The 24,745-nt window shown below is 40.0% G+C and overlaps 1 long non-coding RNA gene across 2 annotated transcripts in view; it reads right to left on the bottom strand.

Moving 5' to 3' along the window:
• LOC137167080 (uncharacterized) overlaps positions 1-24,745 on the bottom strand; it is an 89,950-nt gene that overhangs the window by 42,589 nt on the left and 22,616 nt on the right. The window contains exon 2 of one of the 2 annotated variants that reach the window (XR_010923974.1): positions 23,263-23,442. The exons of the other annotated variant lie outside the window; for it this stretch is intronic. This is a non-coding gene — a long non-coding RNA (uncharacterized lncRNA). The remainder of the gene's footprint in view (positions 1-23,262; positions 23,443-24,745) is intronic. 2 annotated transcript variants of the gene reach the window in all.

Below are 24,745 nucleotides of genomic sequence, written 5' to 3'. Positions count from 1 at the left end.
CTGAAATAAAACTATGGATGTTTCAGGCCATGCTTAGAATAATAAGCTGGGAAATTGCTCTTATTTTTACTTCATCACTATAAACAGGTGTTATTACACTGTGGGCCAAGTACTGTTCTATTTGAAGTCAATGGCACATGGGTGCAAACGAGCAGAATTTGACCCTACCAAAGTAGCTTAGACTAACAAGTTTATGACGTAGTAATTATGTAGACTTGGTGGACCAAATTCTGCTCCCAGATACAACCGTTTAGTTCTGGAGAGATTCCATTGGTGCAAGTGCAGTCATGCCAGATTTACACCAGTGTAAATGAGCAGATTTTAGCATAGCAAATTCAGAGATTTTAAGTCTTACATTGCAAAAATGCCAGGACCCGGGAACATAGATGTGAAAGGCTCTATGCCATGACTGCAACTTGGATTCTTAATGACCAAAGGTTTATGCTTCCTGGGACCTGCAATTATTATTCAAGAAAAAACTTCCAGCCACATATGAGTTTTGATTGAGCAAGCTAGCTATTTGGTTGTCTATATAAAATGACCCAGTGATCGCAGTCCACTTCCTAGTGGTCATTTAACTCCATACAAGTATCCATGTTGTTACTATATTACTAATTTCCTTACATAAAATGTAATTTTATTAAAACAAAATAGGGAGGTACTCATATCTTTAAAGGAAAGCAAATAGTATATATTCTTGGTGTGTTTGCTTGGTAATATAGCACACAACAGGCAATTTAAATGAAAAATGAATGATCTAAAGGGCAGTTACATTTCAAACAAGACACATTTTTGTTACAATCACATCCCTAACATCCAACAGTAGATGGAAAAACTTTGTTTCCATCTTAAACAAGTAGGGCAACTAGCTGTGTTGTGTAGGTGTCTCAGATACCTGTATTCATAAGTACATAAATTCATTCATAAATAAATCCTGGGTGTATCAACTTTCTGTTGCTGATGTACTTTCAGGGTACATCAAGAGCCATAGCACGAATTGCATACAAGAGACATGATCTTGTTCACTTACTTCTGTTAGCTTTCTCATTCTGAGAGGGTGCTGGGGGAAAGCTGGCTGAGCCAGCCTCCTCCTAGAGCCCTAACTGAGGGGAATTGGAACAAGCTGAATAAGCCTGCATGGAGTGGGCCAATGAGGAACAGCTGCCGAGCACCTTAGTAAAGCACTATAAAGGCACACAGGAAGACACTATAGGGGGAAGGAGGGTCAAACAGCCTGAAAGGGAAAAGTGACAGCAGGTGGATGGGTATCACTTGGTCAGTAGTTGAAATGGTGAGGCATCTGAGGTTGGATGGTGCATTAATAGATGGTGGTGGGTAAAGAACCTGTAAATAAGGCACACTGGTGGGAGCATGAAGCTGAAGTCTGTGAGTGGCTTGGGGGAGCAGAGGACTTGAGCAGCAGGGGGGCCCTGTGCAAACCTGCTACACACCTAATTTCCCCCCCCCCCCCCCACCTCCTCCTATTTAATATAAAGACAATAGGGATTATATTTTTTTCCACTGTTGAGACGCCAGATGTTCACCGTTGGGGTTCAGTGCCTGGGCATGATATCCCCAAAAAGAAAAGGCTCAAATACTATCCAGAAGCTTTAAAAGGGCTGGCTGGGGAGCTCATTGGACTGTTCTGGTGATTTTCAGTAAGTCTTAGAACACTGGGGAAGTTCCAGAAGACTGGAAGGAAATGAATATTGTGCAAATATTTTAAAAGGGTTAAAGGGATGACTCTAGGAATTATAGGTATCTCACTATCAGTCCTGGGCAAGATAATGGTGTGGCTGATATAGAAGTCAAATAATAAAGAATGAAGAGAAGGTAATATAATTAATGCCAATCAACATGGCTTTATGGAAAATAGATCTTTCTAATTAACTTGTAATCTCATCCAAAAAAGATACTGTTTGATTGATATAAGTAATAGTGTTGATGTAATAGACTGCTGGAAGGCATTTGACTTGGTATTGCATGACATTTTGATTAAAAAAAACTAGAAAGAAATTTAACACGTCAAGTTAAATGGATTAAAAGCTGGCTAACTGAAGGATCTCAATGTAACTGTAAATGTAGCTGCATTTTCAGGCACCTGATTACCTTTGTAAATCTGGCCCTAAGTGACTCAGAGGCACAAATCCTAAGGGACCTGTGCCCTTAAGTCAGTGAGGTACTTTTTAAAATCCCACTCCAGATTCCTCTTTCTCATAGAGACTAGCTATGCAGTGTGGCTTCATGGATAGAGCACCGGAGTGGCATTCAGGAGAGCTGGTTTCTGTTCCCAGCTCTGGCCTACTGGGTGACATTGAGCTAGTCACTTCACTTTTGTGATGCAGTGTACCCTGTTTGTAAAAGGAGGATTAAGACACTTTCATCAGATTTCAAACTGAGGTAAGTTTCTATATAGAAGCTAGATATTGTATTATTGGTTGGTGATAAATTCATCTTCGTGGGGGACCTGCAACTTCAACCTACAATCTATGCAAGTAGGAGCAATATTTAAAAAAAAAAAATTGATCTTGTCAGCTACCCAGAATGTTTTTCAGGAGGGTAAATGATGATGGTTTCCACTCTCCTCCAAATGAATATGCAAGAAGGTGGTGCTGCTGCCGCCATCGCCAAGAATCCATGCTTATCTTAAAAATGCCCTTCAGAGAATTGCTCTTCATGCCAGTCTGCTAGACTCATTTAGAAAAATAAAAGAACCCTCGCACAGTGGCTTCGAATTTTGTGAAGTACACTAAACAGTCTACCCTTTTATTGCTGCATGTTTAGCTCGTTGGGACACATTTGTGAGCATTGCCGTTTAGTTTTGGAACTCCGATCAAATATCATTGGCCTGGTTGATGTTCTCAGGAAGATCAATGAACAGAAGAGATTTGTGGATTACACATGACTTGTTTAGACTCAGCCAGAGAGACCGCAGAACAGGAAGTCCAGCTGTGTGAATTACATGATGGAAAGACCCATTGGATAGAGTGTGTATGATTACAAGCTGCAGGAGACCCTTTAACCAGGCAATGGGAATGAGAAAGGGTCTGGACTTGATCTTGCACAGCCCAGGTCAAATTTCCCTGAAAGCCATATGTGAGTTTTGCTTGTGTTAGATCCAGTGGTGCCCAAACTTCTCCTTTTGCATCTTCCCTGACCTGTCTGTGCCTCCCTCCATTATTGCACAGCCAAGGCTGCCTCAGAAGCCGAGCTGTGATGGGGGCAGAGCAGGGCTGGAGGTGTGGTGCTCCCCCCCTGTGGGAGCTGGTCTGTGCTCTGCCATGTGCCCACCAGAATGTTCCCACAGTTTGGGGACCACTGTGGTGTTAGAATGTCAGGATCAGGTCCTTCAAGTGTAGTGCATAAACCCTGCAGACCTGATCCAAAGCACAGAGAAGTCAATTAAAAGACTTCCATTGACTTCCAGGCTTTGGATCAGGCCCTTAAAAGTTCATTCTGGTGGTAGAGATAAGAGACTAGAGTTTTCAGAAAGATTCCATATACCTAAAATGGGGAACTCTGTAGAACTGATAGCATGTCTGCAGCTAGAATGATGTGTTTAACTCTGCCCCCCAGCCTATAAAATAATTAGTGCCCAGAAGTGTTAGATGGTGCTCAGTAAAAGGGCAATAAAGCATGTCAGGCCTTCTCCTGCCATGATGAGTCCCCCCCCCCCCCCCCTTTTTTTTTTTTTTTTTTTTTTAATGTGACTAACATGCCTCATCTCTCTCACTTCTCAAAGGAAGGGAGCATCTGGCCTGAAGGATTTAAATGCTGCAAGTTGCCAGGAAAGACCTTCAAAGAGAAAAATATCAATGGGTTTAACAGACGGAAAAATGTTGTAATGGATATAGCTGAAGGGTTACACTGACAAGCCAGGGATTTAGATACACTCAAAGGACCATATCCTGCCATTGCAATGCACATGGAAATTCTGCATAAAAATAAATGGCAGCAAGATATGGCCTAAAGGGGACCTACCATACTGAGCAGGCAGGCCGGCCTTTTCCTGTCCATCAATTACTTACATCTGATTGATAAGAACAAGCTGGTAACACATGCAGTTAACACATTTTGGACCAGATTGTGATTGGTCCCTTCACAGGAGCTCCAGGGGGTGGGGAAAGACTCCTTGAGTCCCTAGAATCAAGGATACCTGTTGGTTGTTGCCACTGCTAGTGCTAGTCAAACAAGGCTGGACTATTGCTCTGCCTAGCTTCACACTGACAAGTGGAGCTAGGCTGACCTGGGAGAGGAGAGCGCGCAGTTCATCCTGCACAAAAACAGCAGAGCTGCCACTCCAGCCTTCGCATCTCAAGAGCCCCCGGGGAAATTCTAGCTGAGTCAGCCAGAATTGCTAAAAAGCATGCAGTTGGTTATTGCATTGTGTTCAGCTATTTAAACCTTGTCTGCTAATGCAGAATTTGAGTGTTAATCAGCTTAAAAAAAATCTGTTTCTCAACGCAGCAGCAAAAGAGTGTTAAAACCTGGGCTATTCTTAGCAAGGAGATGGAGCACTACTTGTTAAAACACTGCCAAAGAGATAAGACCTGTGTGTGTGGAAATTGCTGATGGGGTTTGAACAGATAAAGTAAAAGGTTGACAGAATGGACTGTGGAGGGTGAAGTAAATGACCTCAGCACTGTAATGAACAAGGGAAGGACATAGTTTTTAAGGGCATTTTGTATTTGACTAATTCAGCAACTGGGTTATGATTACACACTGGTTCCAGCATATTTGCACACAGGATCAAATCCTGCCCCCTCTTTCTCTCCCTCCCGACCCCCCCATTATGGAATCAGTGTGGTTCTACTGCAGAGCTGAGGGAGCAGGATTTGGGGAGTCAGCACAAGGGATGGGGGCTTCCTATGTGTCATGGAGGCTTCATGTAATTACACAAAGTTCTACTCTCCATTGCACACCCTTACTCCTCCCCAGAAGTGCGGGCACAGGACCAATGGAGACTAATGCAAATCTATGGCTACAGTAACAATCATGCAGCTGCTAAACTGAATCTATAAAACAATCTATTCTGAACCTTCTGATGCATAACCCACAAACACTACATGGTACCAGGAGTAGACCAAAGATCAGAGTGATTGGAGGAGAGAGTGAAGTGTAATGGGGGTAAAGAAAGTGGAGAAGCTGAGAGCTCCATTGGAGTTGACATTATCTGGGAATGCAGCAGATAATGAAGAGATTTCAACAGACTCAGCCTGTACGTGCAAGCGAGCAGCTTGCTTGAAAAAGATAAGCACAAGATAGCTATATTTTTAAAATTACCGTGGGGCAGGAAGCACTAGATGTTCGTTGTAGTATGCAGCTGTGTAAGGCAGAGCAAACATGCCAAAAGGCAGTTTTGCAGAAATTTGAAGACTACTAAATGCCTAAAGACAATTGAAACTTTATTGCATCTCAAACTGCTGAGCCAAACATGTAATTATGGACAGCTTGCAGATTTAATCATCAGAGATCAAATAGTGATGGGTATTTGAGATCCAAAGATTAGAAAGACTCTTGGAAGGTCCAGATTTGAACCTGGCGAGGCAGTAAGAATATGCTAAGCAGCAGAGGTTACCTAGAACAGACTGACACTTCCGGAGGGAAAACAAGACAGACTTGCAAATCCTCAATGTACAAAGAAAAGCACAAAGGCAGTGCAGAGCAGAAATGCAAGAGGCGAGTGTGTTTGTTGAGGGCAACATAAAGAATTGCACAAGGTTGGGAAGCAAACAGACTTCATCATGATCCAGGCTTTGGACAATGTTGTAACAAGTGCAATAAATTCAATCATTGTGCAAGCAGGAACAGCAGGTGGACAAAAGACAATATATGCATGCTGTGTAGCAGGAGGAGAACAGTATTAGCATCACGAAGAGTTTTGTTAAGGAGCTTTGAATGAAGCAGCTATACCAAATGATTGGAAATGAATGGAACTTTTGAGACCTTGAAACGTTAAGCAAATGTGGTAACAGAATATATGAAGGATCTAATGGAAAAAAAAACTGGGTACACTGACAATAGAGAGGTAAAGTTAAGGGCTCACAGTGGAGAGCTCATTCCTACTTTGGGTACGTGTGAACTAAAAGGTACAGTTAAAAGATAAGATTGAAATAAAATTTGTAATTTGTGCCAGGAAAAAAAAACATGCCTATTTTGGTCTTGAACACGTCAAGGTCTAGGGTTATACTGAGACTCTACTCATTATGAGGGACAAGGGAACTCCAGTATTGAGGAGCAGTTTCAGGATGTCTATAAGGTGGTAATTATACTGCCTACAGACTGTCAGATTGAATTGACAGAGCCTATGTGTCCTGCCATACATTCCCCTAAGAATGTTCTTTTAACTCAGCAGAAAACAAAACTCAAAAAGAGGAGCTAGCTAATGAAGAAAGTAAAGAGCCTACTGAATAGGTTTACTCACTAGTAATTGTAGAAAAGAAACATGGAACCTTTAGGTTATGAGCAGACCCCGCAGAACTAAACAAAAATATCAAAAGAATGTTTTCCCATGCCTGCTAGGGAAGACATTTTTGGAGAAATGGCAGATAAACATTTCTCCACAGTGGATGCATCAGCAGGATTTTGTCAAGTCCCCTTAGGGGAGAGAAGCAAATGTTTATGTACTTTTAACACACCATATGGAATATACTGCTTTTCCAGAATGCCTTTGAGGTTAAGATTGTAGCAGAGGTATTTCATAGGACAATGCAACACCTATTTGAAGGTATAGAAGGTGCTAAGGCGTATTGACAACATTCTAGTAGGAGGAAGAATAGAAGAACATGACCACCAGTTACACAGAGCACTGGAAAAGGCTAAGGCAGTAGGATTAGACATTTTAAAAAGCAGAAATGTCAATTTTGGGTCCAAGATATTACATACCTGGGAAAAAGACTCTCAGAACAGGGAATCCATAACAGAATTCAGATAAATTATAAACATTTCCACTCCCAGTGGTCAAAGGAGTGCACAGATTCTTAGGAATGGTTTGCTTTGTGGAAAAGTTTGCTGGTTTTAGTAGTCAAATTAGGTACAATTTTAGAGCACTCTGGCACAAAAATAATCTAGACAAAACCTGAAACAGCTAATTAAGAGGGCTTCTATCCTTAAATCTTATGATTGCAAGAGACTGAGGTGTCCACAAATGCATCAAAGGAAGGCGTAGGAGCAACTTTACTACAAAGTCATGATGAACACTGGAGACCTGTGGCATATGGTTCCAGGGCTCTCACTAAAACTGAGTGTCAATATGCACAAATTGAGAAGGAAGCTTAGCTGTGGTGCATGGTTGCAAAAAAATTTGTGTTTGCCTATGGGCAACCAACTATTGCTGAAACAGACCATAAGTCTTTAATATCCATTGCAACGAAGGGGCTGACTGATACTTCGCCCAGAATAGAAACATTGCAGTTATATGGATTTGCAAATAGAATATCAACCGGGAAGGGATTTAGTGGTTGTGGACACTCTGTCTAGAGCTTTTCACAATACTGTAGCAGAAAACTATTCAGAACCTGATATAGTGCCTGTGAACCTTAGAAAAACAAACAAACTAGCCAGCCTTTGACAAAATGTGGATGACATTTGCAGCAGCCGCAGCACAAGATGAGACCTTGGAAAGAGGGATCAAACCCATAAGAGTGGGTTGGTCTGGACACCATATACTTTGTCTGTATTTTCACTGCAAAGAAGAACTTTCCGTGATTGATGGCATTTTGTTTAGAAGGAACAGATCAATTGTTCCCAATGTGTTATAGTCTGACATGCTTATTAGAATTCATGAAGGACATTTAGGAATTGAAAAATGCAAAGTAAGGGTCAGATGGGAAAAACAGTTAAATGTAAACCATGGCAAAAATTCCAGCCTATGCCTGCAAAAGTACCTACGCTGGTACTTCAGGAAGCTTTAGAAGCCTGATGTAAAGTTGGTATTGATTTGTTCTATTATGCTGGCAAAGATCGTTTTGATTTTAAACTATTACTCATGCTTTCCAGTGATTGCTTTACTGGACGATACCACAGCAAAGCATGTAATACCACCCATATCTGCTAGACATGGTATTCCAGCAGTTGTGATATCAGACAACAGTCCACAACTTGCATATTTGCATATTCAAAATATTTGGAAGAGACAAGAGGTTCAAGCATATTACTGTTAGTAGGGAATAGTATAAAAATAATAAAGAAGCTACTAAAGAAAGCAAAAGAATCCAACTCAGATCCTTATTTGGCATTGCTTAACTATAGGACAACACCTTTGCGCCATGGGTGGTCTCCTGCAGAGATTGTCTAACAGACAACTAAAAACTGACTGCCTCATTTTGTAGAAAATTATCTTAAGAATGACCATGATGTAAAAGGGTTGAAGAAAGCTGATTAAAGAAAAACAAACTATATTATGAGGGTCACAAGAACTAGAGCCTTTCCAACATCAGGATGCCATTGTATATATGATGGAAATTGACAGGCACAAAACTTGGCAGTAGTTACTTGTGCAGTGGCTCCTGGGTCACGAGTGGTCACTCCTGAAGGACAGACTTACTGAAGGAACAGGAGACTTCGACAATATGTTCCTGAAGAAAGGGGGGAGGAGGAGGAGGAGGAAACTTCAATGATGGAAATGGGAAGGGAAGAGGAGCATGCAACAGAGCAGCGGACAGGTGTAGACAGTTCTGTTAGGGTGACCTGATGTCCTGATTTTATAAGGACAGTCCTGATATTCAGGGCTTTTTCTTCTATAGGTACCTATTACCCCCCGTTCCGATTTCACACTTGCTATCTGGTCACCCTAGTTGTCATGCAGATCAGCTAGACTGCGTTGAACACCTCAGACTATTGAGAATTGATAAAGTTGTAACATGCTAAGTTGTTATATATAGTTTGTGTATATATTATTTATGTTGAATAAACTCTTTAATTGGAAGAGGGGAGATGTGAGAATGTCCCTTTAAGGACTGCACCCAGCTTAGCTGAACAGACATATTAGTGGGAGCTGCGAGTGGTTCTGGTGCAGCCACCTAGAGCAGTTACATCACTCTGAGTTGCTCAACTGAATCTATAAGGTGAGTCTATAGGAACAATCACTGGAGTTGAAGTAACCAATAAAAAGTAGTTTTAAAGAGACAGAAAACTACACAATAGCAAAAAACAAAGCTATACAACAAGTAATTAGTTACTGATAAATGAGTATTTAATGAGTCGTGATTGTATCTTATTACCATACCATATTTCCAACACAGTAATAAAATGCAAAAGTATATAAATAAGTACCCTTAGTTTGCATGAATGCTAAATGTATTTGAATGTGTTTTGATATGTACATTTATTGTGCTATACAAGTAGCAAGGTAAAAAATAAAATATAGCAAAGTATGGTTTTGGATCCAATATTGCTCCCAAATTCCCAGGTGGATGAAAGCTCATTCTTAACTGCAGCTGGTAAAGCAATTACAACTATTTCCCTGTTTGATATAGACCGTGTCTTTGTGACCTCTAGACTCAATTATTGCAACGTGTTCTTTATGGAGCTGTCCTTGAAAACCACCAGGAGGTTACAACTTCTCTAGAATTCAGCTGCCCGCCTTCTTGGAGGGTGAAATGAAGGGAATATGTTACATCAATTCTCTGAAGACTGCACTAGCCATTCTTTGCTTTCAGGTATAAGAGTTCACATTGATCATTAAAGGATTTATATATATATTGATTATATATAATGTTTGGTTTCTGACTACTTGAGAGATTACCTCTCTCCCTATGTGCTGCCATGACATTTGTAGCTAGATGGGCTGCTTTTGCTTATAGTCCTTAAATGTTGCGGGACAGAGCAATTTTAGTACCTTCACTTCTGAAATTTGCTTCTGCTGTTTCCTACCAGCATCTAAAACCTTGAACCAAATATACTTACATAAATTTGCTTACACAAATAGTCCCATTAAGCCGAGTGGAACCACACATATGCTTAACCTTACCCACCTATTTCCTAGATCAGGCCTCAAGTTAGTTATCCTTCCATGTGTAAAGTCCACTAGAGTGGCCTCTCTCAGACTTTTGCCTGGGTGATTATGGGTTAGATTGCTGAATGCTGAGCAAGTCTTTTCATGTAGAATGTTTGGTCTGCAAATTAGGACTGTGCTCCCATTCTACCGTACTAGTTTCAAAACACTGTCCAATGCCTGGAGATGATGGCATGATGAGTGCTTGTGTAAGTTAAGAAAGAAACACTGCTAAAAAAGAGGGCTCCTGATGGATCAGATGTTTACAATATCTTTGTAGTCATGGCGAGTCACTGTGTAAAACAGCAGAGACGTTCAGGTCTCATAGCAAATATAAATGGCCTTTTCTAGAGTTTATATAATCGCCTGATATCAAACAGTCCCCTTTCTTTCTTTAATAATGCAGACCTCAGGAGATGAAAGGAACACAAACCAGTTTTTTGTGGGCTTCTGACAAAATGAGCTTAGTTACTGTTTATTATAAGTGTAAAATAAATGGCATTACACTCTATTCAGAAACTTCTCCCCAGTTCCCAATAAAATGTAATGAATACAAAGCTCAGAAAGAGACGCCTTATTTTATTTCTGTATTGTCACAGACTTGGTCAAAATTTAGGAACAAAGACAACCTGTAGAAATCCAACTGCTGGTTCTCTTTCATAGATACCTAAAGGGTTCTATTGTGACTGTTAGCCACTACTCTGTGATGATGGTTGTGCAAAGCCTCAACATTCCAGCAAGGGCACTAGGAGACACTGGGCCATGGGGAGGCACCATTTCCACAAGAGGAGTGAGCCCACTGCTCCATCTCTTCGGGGGCAGCAAACTCTCCTATGTGCATCTGGCTAACTGTTCAGGCCCATGTAGTGGGGACCAAGGCCATGGCTGTCTCTGCCCCATCACCTTTGTGGTATCTACTGCCCCACAGGGTACAACTCAGGAGAGGGTGATAGCCCTGCACCTTCTTCCACTCCATTTAACTCAATAGCAATGCTTCCATAAATCTCAGTGGTGCAAAATCAGGTCTGGTGATTATGGCCAGCCCTTGTATGGGAGATTAGTGGTAAAAACGTTCCTTGGGCTTTCCCATTTGCTCAAGGGCCATATATGATCTGCTCCAAAATTTGGAGCTTTTTGGTTCTGACACACATAGTTAATGAAAGAAACAGTCAACCAACAAGTTCTCCAACTACTAGTCTTTATCAATTCATACCAATCGCACAGAAAAATGTCATATTACAGATCTGGGCAAGTAGAGTGAGTAAGATAAAGTAACTGAGAATTTTCATCCTCCTGTTAGAAAGCCCACTAAAATCAAAGAGAATCTTTCTATTTACTTCAGTGGGATTTGGATCAGGAGGAGAAAATTCTCAGTTATTTTGAGTTTGATCCTTTGTGCCCTCTGAACTACAAACTCCCACTACTTTCCATGGGAGTTGCATGCCTGGTGGGTTTGAAGGAGCAGCCATTTTGTTTTGAAAATGTACCGGTTTGTAATATGCCATGTGTAAGTCTACTTATTTAAGGCCAGGTTCTGACAGCCTTATTCACCTTGAGTGGTACTTTCTTCACACCCATTGACTTTAACGGGACTATTTGCAGAGTAAGATAATATTCAATGGAAGGGAGTTAGAATCTGCTGCTGCATGGTTGGTAAATTAAAGAGCCTGTATGTTTATTAGTAATTGTTTTTAAACGTTTATCAATGAAGTATTTGTGTGTCATTGCTTTGACCTAGATGGTGTCTATCTAGTAGTAGAAAATATTGCAAATGATAGGGACAAAAACCTTATTTTAAACAGGGGAAACTGCTAAACCTTTCTGAATATTGTGTTGTGACTAACAGTCATTTGTGTTCTAGGCTCCGTTCTTTCTTTTGTTGCTACTGTAAAGAGCCTGGAGATACTTGAACTATAGGCACTTTATAAAACAAAAGATTGACAGATAATTGATCTGGATGCTATTACTAGCATGAAGACTTTGGTTTATGGTGCAGTCACTTACTTCATTGGAAGGCACTCAGAAATGAGATCTTGGAGTTAAGTATTTCATCTCACAAAGTGTATGCAATGCAATGATGCCATACAATGTGATGAGTTCAAAGGTTGCAGTTTGTAATATGAACCTCCCAATAAACTAGCCTCAAGGCTCAAATGTTACAGGCTACCATATTCCACCATAAAAAATTGAATTAAATATTTCTTCCAAAGATAGAGTGGTATTTCAGCAAGTATCTGGTTATCTAATAGGTTCCTGTGCTGCATATAAAACACTGGATAAAATCTATCATTGGAACTCCAGAGAAATCAATAGTTATTCTAGAATAAATGCTAATGCAAACAAGAACGGAATCTAGCCCCTTTGAATTACACCCAAGATGAATTTGGTCTGTCTTCTAAAGCATTTTTATACATTTATCAAGTGCCTTGTTATTATGGTCAATACACACCCAAATATGAATTTTTAACCATACCTGTAACACATGATGTAGTGTAATGTATTTCACTAATAAGCAATCCACTTTTAATTTTAAGCATTTTAATATATTATGATGCAAGCTGATTTGAGTTAAAAGTAATACATTTTGGAAAATAATATTAAAGTAGAAGTACTAGTGGATCAATATGCCACACTTATATAGGGCTTTACACTTTCAAAGCACTGTACAAACACTAAAAGGACAATACTAACTCCATGCCTGATTGACAAAATGCTGGACATTGCCTAAACACTGTTCTCAGTTCCTGATCACCTAAGAAGAAGTTAAGATAACTCAGCACCTTGCAGGATTAGACTTAAACAATCTTGTAAAGCAGGTTGGAAAGTATTATCCCTTTTTTACAGATGGGAAAAGTGAGATTGAGAAGTGAAGATATTTGGAGCCATTCATCAAGTCAGTTAAAAGCCAGGATTAGAATTCCAATTCTACTTCAGTCATGGGCCAATCCCCTCTACAGTCCTTCAGATCACACTTGCGTTATCACATTGCTAATTTCTTATTCACACCTAGTCTTCCAACCTCCTAAAATAGATCTCAGTTCTGCAGGTGTATCTACATAAAAAATATCCTGGGCCTCAATTTCTGCCTTTACACTTTGTGTAGTCATTTACATCAAACAAGATATGATTTGATAGTACTTTATGGCCCCTTTGCACTCACTATGTACAGATATAAATGACTGCACAAGGTGTAGGGCTGCTGAGAATCTTCCTTCATTATAGAGCAGCAGCAGTGACACCCTGCTGTCATGGGTAAGTACTCTTCCTTGTAGCCTGCTGCTCATCTACTGGAGAAGGCGGAAATGCATCTGGAGAAAAAACACTAGTGAGTGTTTCTGGAAAGTCAATCTCTGTAGAGCTTTCTTAGCATCCTAACTACTACCCACCTAGAACCAGTGTTGGTTCAAGCTTCTCTCACCACAGACCAGAGCAGGGAGATGGTAGGTAGCATTAAACTTTCTTTACCCCTGCCCCCCATTCTTGGGTGTCTGGTCCATACTATAAAGAAAGACGTGCTCAGGATGCTCTACATTAGATGGCTACCAAAAGCTCTTTCTAATAGCCATAAACCACTGGAGCGCAGAGATGGCCTGGAGATGCCCTCTTTTCCCCAGGCATGCTCCCTGTACCAATGGTCAAGAGGTGGGGTGGTATAAGAGCAGCTATGGCAGCCCTATGCTAACAGACTGGATTTAGTAGGGTTACAGCAGCTTCACATCACCCTATTGGCAGAAGGCAGCTGCGGCGTGACCAAGAATCTGTTTAATAATAATTTTACTTTCGAGATCTAAAGTACTAAGCTTTAAGTGGCTTTTGTTTTCCACAAGTTACAGCAAGTATAAATACAAAGAGGACAACAAAAAGGTGCCTTACAAATGGAAGATACTGATTTCTTGCACATTGGCCAGCCCAAAGTGTGGGGAACCATAAAACCCCAACATCTGCGTAGGGCCTGGGCCAGCAGTAGGTCAGCCAGCCCAGAGAATCAGGGCCACAGTCTTCCTACTTATCTGTGAAGTGTCTAACACTCTGTGTAAGCTAGAAGAGTAAATAAAATAAAGTCACAATAGTAATAATGAATGGTATACACTCTCCCCAAAGTCTAGTACTGGATATCAGCAGGAATGCAGGGGGGTGAGGGTGAGAAATGATGCCTGCCTAGGAACTCATGGGACTGACCCAAAGCCCCTCAAAATTAATAGAAAATTTAGTTACTTCAATGGAATTTAAATCAGGCCCCAAGAAAGTATCTATCGGCCTATTTACCAGTGCTCTGAGCACAAATGGCAACTCTGTGCCTAGCTCCCACAGAATCGTGCTAGCAGCATAGAGCTGGTGAGGGTGGCATAGCTTTCTGTACCCTATTCCTCTCCCTCATGCACTCACCCAAGACAAAACTGAATGTGGAATTTGATATCTGATGCTTCCTCTATGTGGGGATTTTGTCCTGCTTTACTATGGTTTCAGATGGTGTTTTCTATCTTTAACTATGATCCCAAGAGACATCTGGAGATATGCGTAGGGTACATGTACGTAGTGTACATGTAACATGGATTCAGTGTTGACCAAGAAATCTTCTCTTATAAGGACCTTGCACGTTTGACTCTCTAAATGTGTGCACAGGGTTTAGAAAGCCCATATTTTTCTAAGCAGGTCAGTTCTTCCTCAAGTTCCCTCTCTCATTCGGGAATCCAATGTTCATGTTTTCAGCAGCACAATGATCACACAGATTGAGTAAGACTTTCCTTTGTGTAGGAGGCTTTTAATAGTAAGATTCTCCCAGGGTTTTGTGCCTCTGCCTTCTAAAGCCTTCCTGTCAATTGGAAATGAATGAGATGTACATGTATATATTTTAAAATTTCACAGCAATATTGCTTGGTGCCTTTTGGGGCATTCTTTAAAATGAATAACAGAATTAGGTCAGTGTTACATGAAGCATGAATTTAAAAAAAAAACACTGTACACTAGAGTGAAGAAGGCAGCTGTTCCCTTCACCGTCCCTGTAGTCTTGGTAAATTAAAAAAAAGTTTAGGATAGGCATTAAGGAGCAAATCCAGCCACTGTGGCCACATAGGCTCTCTTTGCAGCTATGCAGACCTTGTCTTCTCTGTCCACACAGGGTACATGGAGCTGTTCAGGCCAGTCCAGACTGCACTACAAGCTAGAGGGAGAATTCCTACCCTTCATCCAAACTACTGGCCTATATGCTGCAGACCAGGGTTTGGTCTGTGACATTTGCTGTTGGACATTTATACTAATGAAGTGTTTTTAATTATGATGTGGTGATGTGTGCCTGAGATTCTGAACGTTCTTTACAAACACTGAGCAAGTTCTGCCCATCGCAGCAACCCCCCTGAATTCAGTGGTACGGAGTATTATTGAGAGCAGAAGTTGGCCCGTTGTGACGCCTTACTCCTCTGCAAGAATCCAATAGGTAAATGCTACTACAGGGTGAGAAGTGGTTCCACTCACTGCAGATGTGTCTTCTTATGGCCTGGGAATTAGCTCTCATCCCCTTCCACTGGTTGCCCCTCCCCCCTTCTTTCTCTCTCCTCCATGACTCTGGGTGTTCCCTCTTCACAACTTGACCATCTGGCCGAATCATTATGTAGTCCCACCCTTCCATGGTAACAAAGACCCATTACACAAACTGTACAGACCCTGCCTCAGATGGTCTTCCATTCCATGTCTCCAGGTCCTGTGCCGCTTTTGCTGTGAATTATAGGGTTGCCCTGCTACTCCAGGTTCCAGCCCAGCGACCTATGACTAGCAAACTAGGTATGCTCAGTCTCAGACCCAGTTGCCCTGAGCTCCTTCCTGCCCCACTTCTTTATCCCTTTTGCCTATATCTGGGTTTACCCCCAGAACGTCTTCCATTCCCGTGGCTACTTCACTGCTCTAGGTCTCTTGTAAAACTCTTTAATCCAGGGCAGGGCCCCAGGGCTTATTCTCCCTCTGGATCTCCTTCTTGGTCAAGCCAACACCCTTTCACTCTATGAAAGGATTGCAGACCTCCTCCTGCAGCCACTTCCTTTTCTTTCTTTTATTCCCCTGTCATTTTATGGCACTGCAACCTTAGCACGTGACGCTAAAACCACCAATTACTGCAATTTTCACATAAGTTAAAAAAAACAAAAACCAAAACCTATATCCTCTCATCCAGTCCTGGATCCTTAAAAAAATGAAGTAATGCTTTTTTAATACTATCCCACTTTTCCAGTACTCTCATCAATACTTTCAGGCAATACTCTTTCACTGTAAGGCATCTCAGTTCTTCAAAGTTCTTCAAAGAATTTGACATTTTGCTTATAGCTAGGTTGGCTGCTGCTACAACTTCCTTTATTATATCATGAAATTCCTCAAAATTAGCACTTTATACAATTGGTACTGAGCACACTTACCTTAAAGAGTCCCCAATTAGCTTTTTTTAGGCTCTAGGTAAGAATTCCTTCAGTGTTTTCAACATTACCTTGGCCTTGATATGTAATTAGAGAAGTGATCAATTCCCATTTCATTTTTTTAATAGATTACCCAACTGTATTTACTTGATATATTGCTTCTTGCAATTTTCAGATCTAAACATGAAAAGGTTCCATTCACCTAATAATTGCTCCATTAGTGAGCAATACAAGTTTATGCATGTCAATGAACTGTTCTAGACATTTGCCATTATAATCAGTTTTCCTGCTTCCCCACAATTCATTATGGCTAGTAAGGTCTCTACATATAATGGGCCTTTGACATCCTTAACTAACGCTTCCAATTCTAGATTGTCTAGTTTTTCACATGTGTTGTACACAATATAGATTCGTATAAAGGTGCTATGATTTTGCAAAAGAATCTCAACAGTGTTGTACAGAACTTAAATTTTGAGTACATCTATTTCAATGTAACAATGTAACTAAGACCTTCCCTTTATAAATACACTGACCCCTCCTGCTCTTATTTCTCTATAACCTCTGATTACATAACATCCTGGAAGTCTAAACAAGTTCTCACTAGCCATGTTTTTTGTATACATCATGTCAGGTTTCTCTTATATTTAAAAAATAGTTTTCTTTAATTCCTAGCCATGTTATTAAATTATGTGCATTCTAGTAAAAATCTGTTAGAACCATGTTGTTTAAACTACACTACTATTTTCATTTAAAACTGCATGAATGCGGTCCATCAAGGGATTGCCTATATGCAAATACTTTGCTCCTGCTTTAGTTATATTTTTTATTTTTTCAATCTTCTTCCCTGACTGTAAAGTGCAATTAATCAATTCTATCGTAAATGCAATATTTTTTTTGCCTATAAAGCAGTCCATTTTAATCTATTCCCCTTATATTATCTTCCCGGTCCTGGACTACATATTGTACCAGTAGCTCACATCCCAGCTTTTATACGCCTTACCCTAGTTCCTCCCTCAGCTGGGTTTCATGTGCAATTAGTGCTTATCAATCCCTGAGTTCCCTCCACATGTATCATACAAAATTAATTAGCCCCTTCTGGTCCACATTAACGCACTTGGGGTTTGTGTGGAATGGACATCCCACTACACATGGTGTCCCTTACAGTACAAAAATTAATGGTCCGCTTATATACGCAGGCAAAGCTCCCAATAAATTCAATGGGGATACAGCCTGCGTAAGGATTCCAGGACAAGAACCCATGAATGTCATTATAGGGGCTTATCAATCATCTCCAAAGGAAAGATTTATTTTGTAGGTAGAGGATAATCCCACACATTGACCAAGAGAGTATTTCAGACATGAAATTGAAAAGAATAGGAATCTCAAAAGGACATTTTCTTAAAAGTAGAAGACTATCTAAAAAGTTTTCCCACTGAAATATAGTTCAACAGTTAAATTTCTAAACCACGAATGAAGTTTGAAAGTGCAAAAAACTCATAGAAAGTCATAGCTCATGAAAGGCCTGCTTCTAGTCTTTCTCCCTTTGAAGTGAATGGCCAAATTCCCATTGATTTCAATAACAGCAGGATCACAATTCAGATAGGTAAGCTTGAAGACTATTTATTTATTACAGGCGGTGCCTGCATGCTAGTGCAGAAACAGCCATGCTGAATCTGGAGAAGTACTGTATGCTTCTCAGTCTGAATTCAAGCATACGGGGTCAAATTCTACTCTCACACTAGAGTGGAAATGCACCAATGGAACTGAAAGCCCAAGCTGACTTGCTGTATTATAAAACTACTGGAGCATGACACTAAGGCCTTGTTTACACTAGCACTTATTCGGGCAAAACTTTCATCACTCAGGGGTGTGAAACCCTTCCCTCCCCCCCAAACGACATAAATTTTGCCAGCATAAGTGCATGAGTGGATAACGATATGTTGGCGGGAGATGCTCTACCGCTGCTTGTTTAGGTGGTTTTATTACGGTAGGAGAGCTTTCTCCCATCAACATAATGAGGCTACACAAGCACTCTTACAGCAGCACAGCTGTACCAATATAGCTGCTGCAGCTGCAAGTTTTAAGTGTAGGCTAGCCCTTAGCTACGGAAGGGTGCTTATTGCTGAGATGTGGTATTAGAGAATTTGTAACTAAGTGTTTGCCTCCCAGATAATTAACTAATCCAAGAATCACCATGGTTTAAATGATGGTTTAACCACCAAGCCCTGACTCAAAGGCAGTGCTTAGCTGCATTGCCTCAGGAACCAGATTGGGGCTGAGTCAGTCACAATCTCTTGTCAGGAAGCAAGCGGGGGAAGGAGGCAGAAAGTCATCTCTGCCAGCCCTATATCCTGTGCAGATTACTTCCTCTAGGAGCATTAAAATAGTCATAATCTGGTTAAATTTCTACTGTGACACATGCACACACTCGCACACACACCCCTGGAAAAAACATTCCTAGCTGTGTTCAGCTGGTGCCCCTTAAGATTGGTAATGAAATCATGCTTTCTTAAAACAAGCCCTCATGAAATAAGTGTGTCATTGAATTCCAGCCAATCAAATCAACCACAGGGAGCTTACCACTTGCCCCTTTCAACAGGCATTCAAGCCCTGAAGACTGAACACCTGCAAACACATTGTGAGGGGCAGACATAGCACAGAAAGGCTGTACAGGAATACTTGGCACCAACTGCTCCCTGCAGAGCCAGTGCTCCACAGCCGCACGTTCACAGGCACCATCAAGTGGAGGGATGGGTGCAGGGCTGGTTCTTTCAAGATCACACACACCTGCATATCACAAGCTCTGAATGAAGGGTTGGGGTGAAAGGTACTGGTGCTCTCTGCTCTGATGTTGCATTATGAAGAGGTTCCTTCCCCTCCCCACCATGGGCATTTTATTAGTATAGGAGTCAGAGAATGATAGACATGAAATGAGATTTCACAGCTAATTATGAAGATTTACCGGTGCAGGCCTAAGATCTATTTGTTCACTTTAATATGGTGACCATTTCATAAAGAAAAATAAAACTATTTTATTTGTCCCCCCAAAAAACAAACAGAAAATCTTACATGCGTCAGGTGAGTGTAATTTTGCAAGGCTGAGTTAGATAGATAGATAGACTAGAGTGATTTTTTCCCCATTTACAATGTTATTTTATTGCATTTTTCCCATAAATATTTGCTATAAGGGTCCAGTTCCTCATATGGCAGAGATCAGCACAGCTCAGGTGACTTGAGTGGTGCGACACTGATTTACATCAGCGGAGGATAAGTCCAAGCGTAGCAGAGGAGAGCTTCAAGCTAAAAGGAAAGTGTTTGTTCCATATTTAGTTACTTAGAGAAAGGGAGATGTGTGTGCATAGATGATTACATACAGCTGTTTTAAATTACAGAATGCTAAATATTTGGAGGACCTAAAATAATTAAATGCACGACTAACTGTATAAATAACATTACATTTTGTAAAGTGAACAGAAAATTCCAGCCCCTAACAACATATGTATGTTCCACAGTTATTCAGTAGGTGGCACTTAAAAGCTTAGATGAGCTTTGCAGTCGCCATTTAGGTACCAGCAGCAGCTGAAGCTGCAGTCAGTCCATCTCTGAGAGCAGAGAGAGAGTGTGTCTGGAGGGAGATTGCAACCAAGCCAACGAAAGCATTAACCACGGCCCAGGCATCCAGAGAGAGATACTAGACTAAAACCAGAGCAGCAAGAGCACAGGCAACAGAACAAGGACCAGACAGCAGCAACCAACAAGACGAGAGAGAAGCAGACGGCTTAAATTATAGCTCTGTTATTTAAAAACAGACAGCTGTCTCTTGGAGAAAACTCACAACAGAAAGGCTCTACTGCTGGTACTATGACAGACAAAAACTGAAGAGCATTTGGCAGAGTTCTATTCTTTCTCAGGTAATCTTCTTAAGTCATTTTTCTACCCAACATTGTATAAGAAACATGAGCTATGTATTCACATTAAGTGAATTTTATTTTTCTTAGCCAAATCCAGCAGTCCTTCCTCAGACACTGAAGTCAATGGGAATTTTTCATGAGTGAGGATTGCAAGCTTTGGTCCTAATTGCAGATCTCAGGCAGATGACAGGGTATGTTCGAAATAGTGGTTGGAAAGAAAGACAGGAGCTGGTGACACGAGTACTGGCCATCTATGAAATATTTCTGAGTGCTCCGGGGCATCAGTAACAGCTTTGTATCAACAGCTAAAAAAGATTTTCATTCAGATATGATGGGCTAAATTCTGCCCTCATTTACACTGATGCAACCCATTGGTTAAAAAGATATTGCTCTGGTTAAAATGAAGACAACAATTGACCATATATGATGGGGGGGGAAAGGGGAGAAATGTTCAATTTGAATCAACACCACTTAGGATTTTCTCTCTTTAAAAAATAATAGAACTAAATTTTAGACAACTATGAGTATTCATCTTGCAGGCTGACATTTTTTTTTTTTTTTTAAATTTGACAGCTTACCTTGCTCTTACTGCTGTGTTCTCTGTGGGATGTTACATATGTTGCAATCCTTAGTCATAATGGCGTGAAAGTTCAGGATAGAGCTGCAAGATTATATTTTTTAAACACACAGACTATATGCATTAAATATTTATATGCCTTGATGTATAAACTATATATATAGTGCATGTATGCACACAGTATGACCAATATATATAATTGTGTATGGTACACATGCACATGTGCGTGCACCCTGTCTTCCCCCTCCCCCCCCCCAACATAAAAACTTTTATGGTTGATCTGTATGGCTACCTTTGTCAGGGTTTACAGATTCCGCTGAATCTGAAGTATTTAGATTTGGGTCAACTGGCCATTTTGGTGTTTCTTCACTGACTGATTTTTTTGGGGTACAGGGAGCTGCCACCCAGGGGTTCTAGTCACACTTACTGTACATGTTATTGGTCAGTCGCTGGGTATTGACAAGTGTCTCATTACTAAAGATTGTAAAATGAGTGATACCACAAGATTCCATCCTATCTCCTATGTGGCCATCTCTAACCATAGGGTAATTGCATCAGTGTGTAAGTGATACACAGCTGTAAATCTATCGCCATATGGAATCCTAAAGTCTGGGGAAATATTTGAAGGATACGTCCAGCTATTTCATCCTCAACCATGAGAAGACTTACTGTTCAGTAGATGTTGTTGTTAGCAGGAGGTATCCTTTGTGTCCCTACTTGTGAAGGGGTTTGGCCACAAAGATTAAGAATCTTGGTATCACTTTTGGCTGTGTCCTCTGCATTGAAAGCCAAGAACCAAAAGTGATTTTCCCCCATTAAGCTGCATTTTTGTTTATTCCAAGATGGTCAAATAGCAGAAATGCACAAATTTGTGACCCTGAGACTCGGACACCATGATAGCCTCTTCAAAGGGTGCTCAGCAAAGGTGTGCCAACATTTGGAACTTGTTCAGTGGTTTGACTGCTCACCAGTTCGAGCTATCATGATAATATTACATCTGCCCTTTATTCTCTTAATTGACTGTCTTTAAAGTGGGGGATTCAAATATGAATGGGTACTGCTGGTTTTTAAAAGCTTTTGTTGGTGTTGGCTCTGACTATACATTCAAGACCTGCCTGCTCACTGAGCTTTGTGCTGAGACGTATTTGTGCTCAGACACATCTGACTATTTGAATGTCCCACTATCATGTCCAAAGCCAGCAGATGATCACAATTTTTTTGTGGTATGATGTGGAATGCATTCCACACTGAAATCTCTCTTTTTCCTCCCATCACTCTTTTAAAAAACATCTCAGTATTTTCTTGTTCAAAGATGATTTTACAATGACCATTTGAGGGTCTCTATTTATTCTCTTCCTATCACTTTCTTTCCCCTTTTAACAAGGCCCTTCATTGCGTACGTGTATAATTCAAAAGGGGCACATTATACTGTATTTGTTTTTTTCTGTACATCTCCATTAATGCTTTTTTAGTAGGGAGGAAACTTCTGAAATCAGTGTACACATTTGTCCACTTCAATTTGAATATGCGCATCAGAGTATTTATATGCTTTCGTTGGAACTGCACTCACATCAGAAGGTTTGGTCCAATAGTTTACTGCCTTTACTGTACATTGACATGCTAATCAAATTTCCAGATTTTTTCTTTTAATGCTGTTCATGGTGCTTTAATCAAGCAAGCATCAATGTTACAGACTAGATGCATGAGAAAAAGCCACCACTGTGCATTTGTGCACTGTTACATAAAGTTAGAAATAAGGATTTCCCTCCTCTCCCCCCAACACACACACTTTCTCTTGCACTTGCTTTTTAAACACACATTCCAGTAAAAGGCACTTGGTCCACAGCAAAATGTCACCATTTAAAACAAAACAAAAAACAAAAGTCTATTTGGCTGTCTTGAGTTTCAGCATAGCAAGAAAAAAAATCATGTGGGGTCGGCACACAGCTGTTTTCTGGGGTTATATTGAAGTTTCACATGGAACTAGGGATCAGTTAAATTATCTTATTTTAATTGCTGGAAAGAGCATTTCCAGATGAAAACATACCTTTACATTTAAATTGAACCACAACCTATTTTCTCTTTGAGATTATTAAAAAAAATCCAAACAATAAACCGTTCCCCAGATCTTGTACAATGCTTGAATAGGATGTGAAGAAAAAAAGAGCAAAATTTATCAGCACCTTAAAATGGGGGAGAAGAGGCTTATAGTAGTGACATGAAGACCCTAATTTTCCTCTCACACAATGTAAATCAGCAGCAGCTCCTCTGGAGCAAATGGATTTAACACTAGAGTAAAAGTGATGTAATAGAACTCAATCTCCCAGATTTCCTAAATGGTGGGAGTGCTGCCAAACCCCGTAGCAGTGAAATGTTACCTACCTAATAGTTATTGCAGCTAATGGAATAGCCTTGGGTTGAGTCCGAATAGGTGGCACTGAAGTGCTGGCATCCTTTTATTTTCCTGCTCTAAGATGGATGTACAATAAGGCAACAGCATGCAAAAGGCAAATCCATTTCTGGGTTGTAGAAGGGTTTCCATTTAATGTCCAGTAACTCTGACTTAAAAATCAATGTCATGCACAGATAAGAGAAAAATAAAATGTATTTATAAGTTTTTATTCTCCAAGCAAGTCTGACTAGGTTTTCATCTTATCTGAGAAGGCTGGTAATTTCAACCATCAAATTTCAGCTACAGCTGATAACTGAAATATTTTTGTAACCCCCAGTGTAGAAAGATGGTATTCTTAAAAGCTGCCAAGTTTCTTCAAGTAAATATTGAAAGCTTCATCAGAGAATAACTGGGGGAAAGAAAGATTTTTTTTTTAATATAAAAGTATATTTCAATTGTATTTAATTTACTTATTTATATTTAGTCTTATTGATACTATTTTATTCTTAATTCATATGTTTCCTTTCTTGGTAACTTTGACCAAAATGAAAATATAATGGATATAATGAAACACACTTATATTTACCTCAAAAGACAAGCCACTCAAAGTCTAGACTAACATGAACTAGTTTTTAATGATTTATTTTTATTTTTTGTAAACAAATAATCTTCAGTCTTTTGAAATTCAAGAGATTCCAAAAGAGAGAGATGTGGTTTTTGAAAATGTTCCAAATGTTTTTAAAAAAATAAAACATATTTAACAAATTCAACTTATGCCAAATTGCAGGAGTGAACAGGCAGAGAATAGGTTCTTGTGAACAATTAGAAACTTCTTCAGAAACCCATCATTGCTACACAACATTCTACAATTATACCCAGATCTGATCTTAAATCCCTGCATCACAAACAGCTTCAAAATGTAATGTAAATCACTGCATTGATTGTTTGGTATTTTGTCCTGGGGTTTTATCTTGTGAAATTTAGATATTGAGAGCTGCCAATTCTTGTGAATTTTATCATGAATTTCACAGTATTTGGTGTTTTCTAGATATCCCATTGTAGTCAGTTTGTCTAAACACAAAGTTACACACATTCATAAGTGTTTGCAGGATCAGGGCCTAAAATCTGATCCTGTAGTCCTTACTCAGACAAAACTTCCAACGAGTAAGGATTTGGCTTATAGCATTTGGAAAGAAATCTTCAAAGGCTCAATCACATTACTACTAACAGAAAGACAGACATAAAATAAATTTAATGGCATTGTATTTACATTTCTAAGGGCCAAATCCTGCTCACTTAACTCAACTTTAGTTTCACTGGGACTACTCCTGAGAGAAAGGCAAGCACAATTTGGCCCTAAGTATTTAATGAATTAGTGCTGATTCAGCATGGCACTGAAATGTGTGTGTAACTTTAACCACAGGAATAATTCCATTAAATCAATGGGACTTCTCATGTGCTTAAAGTTAATCC

This window comes from Emydura macquarii, unplaced genomic scaffold (genome assembly GCF_026122565.2).
Source record: "Emydura macquarii macquarii isolate MOO-44397 ecotype Brisbane River unplaced genomic scaffold, CSIRO-AGI_Emac_v2 contig_2897, whole genome shotgun sequence".
Lineage (NCBI taxonomy): Eukaryota > Metazoa > Chordata > Testudines > Chelidae > Emydura > Emydura macquarii.
This window is presented reverse-complemented; position numbering and strand designations above follow the sequence as displayed.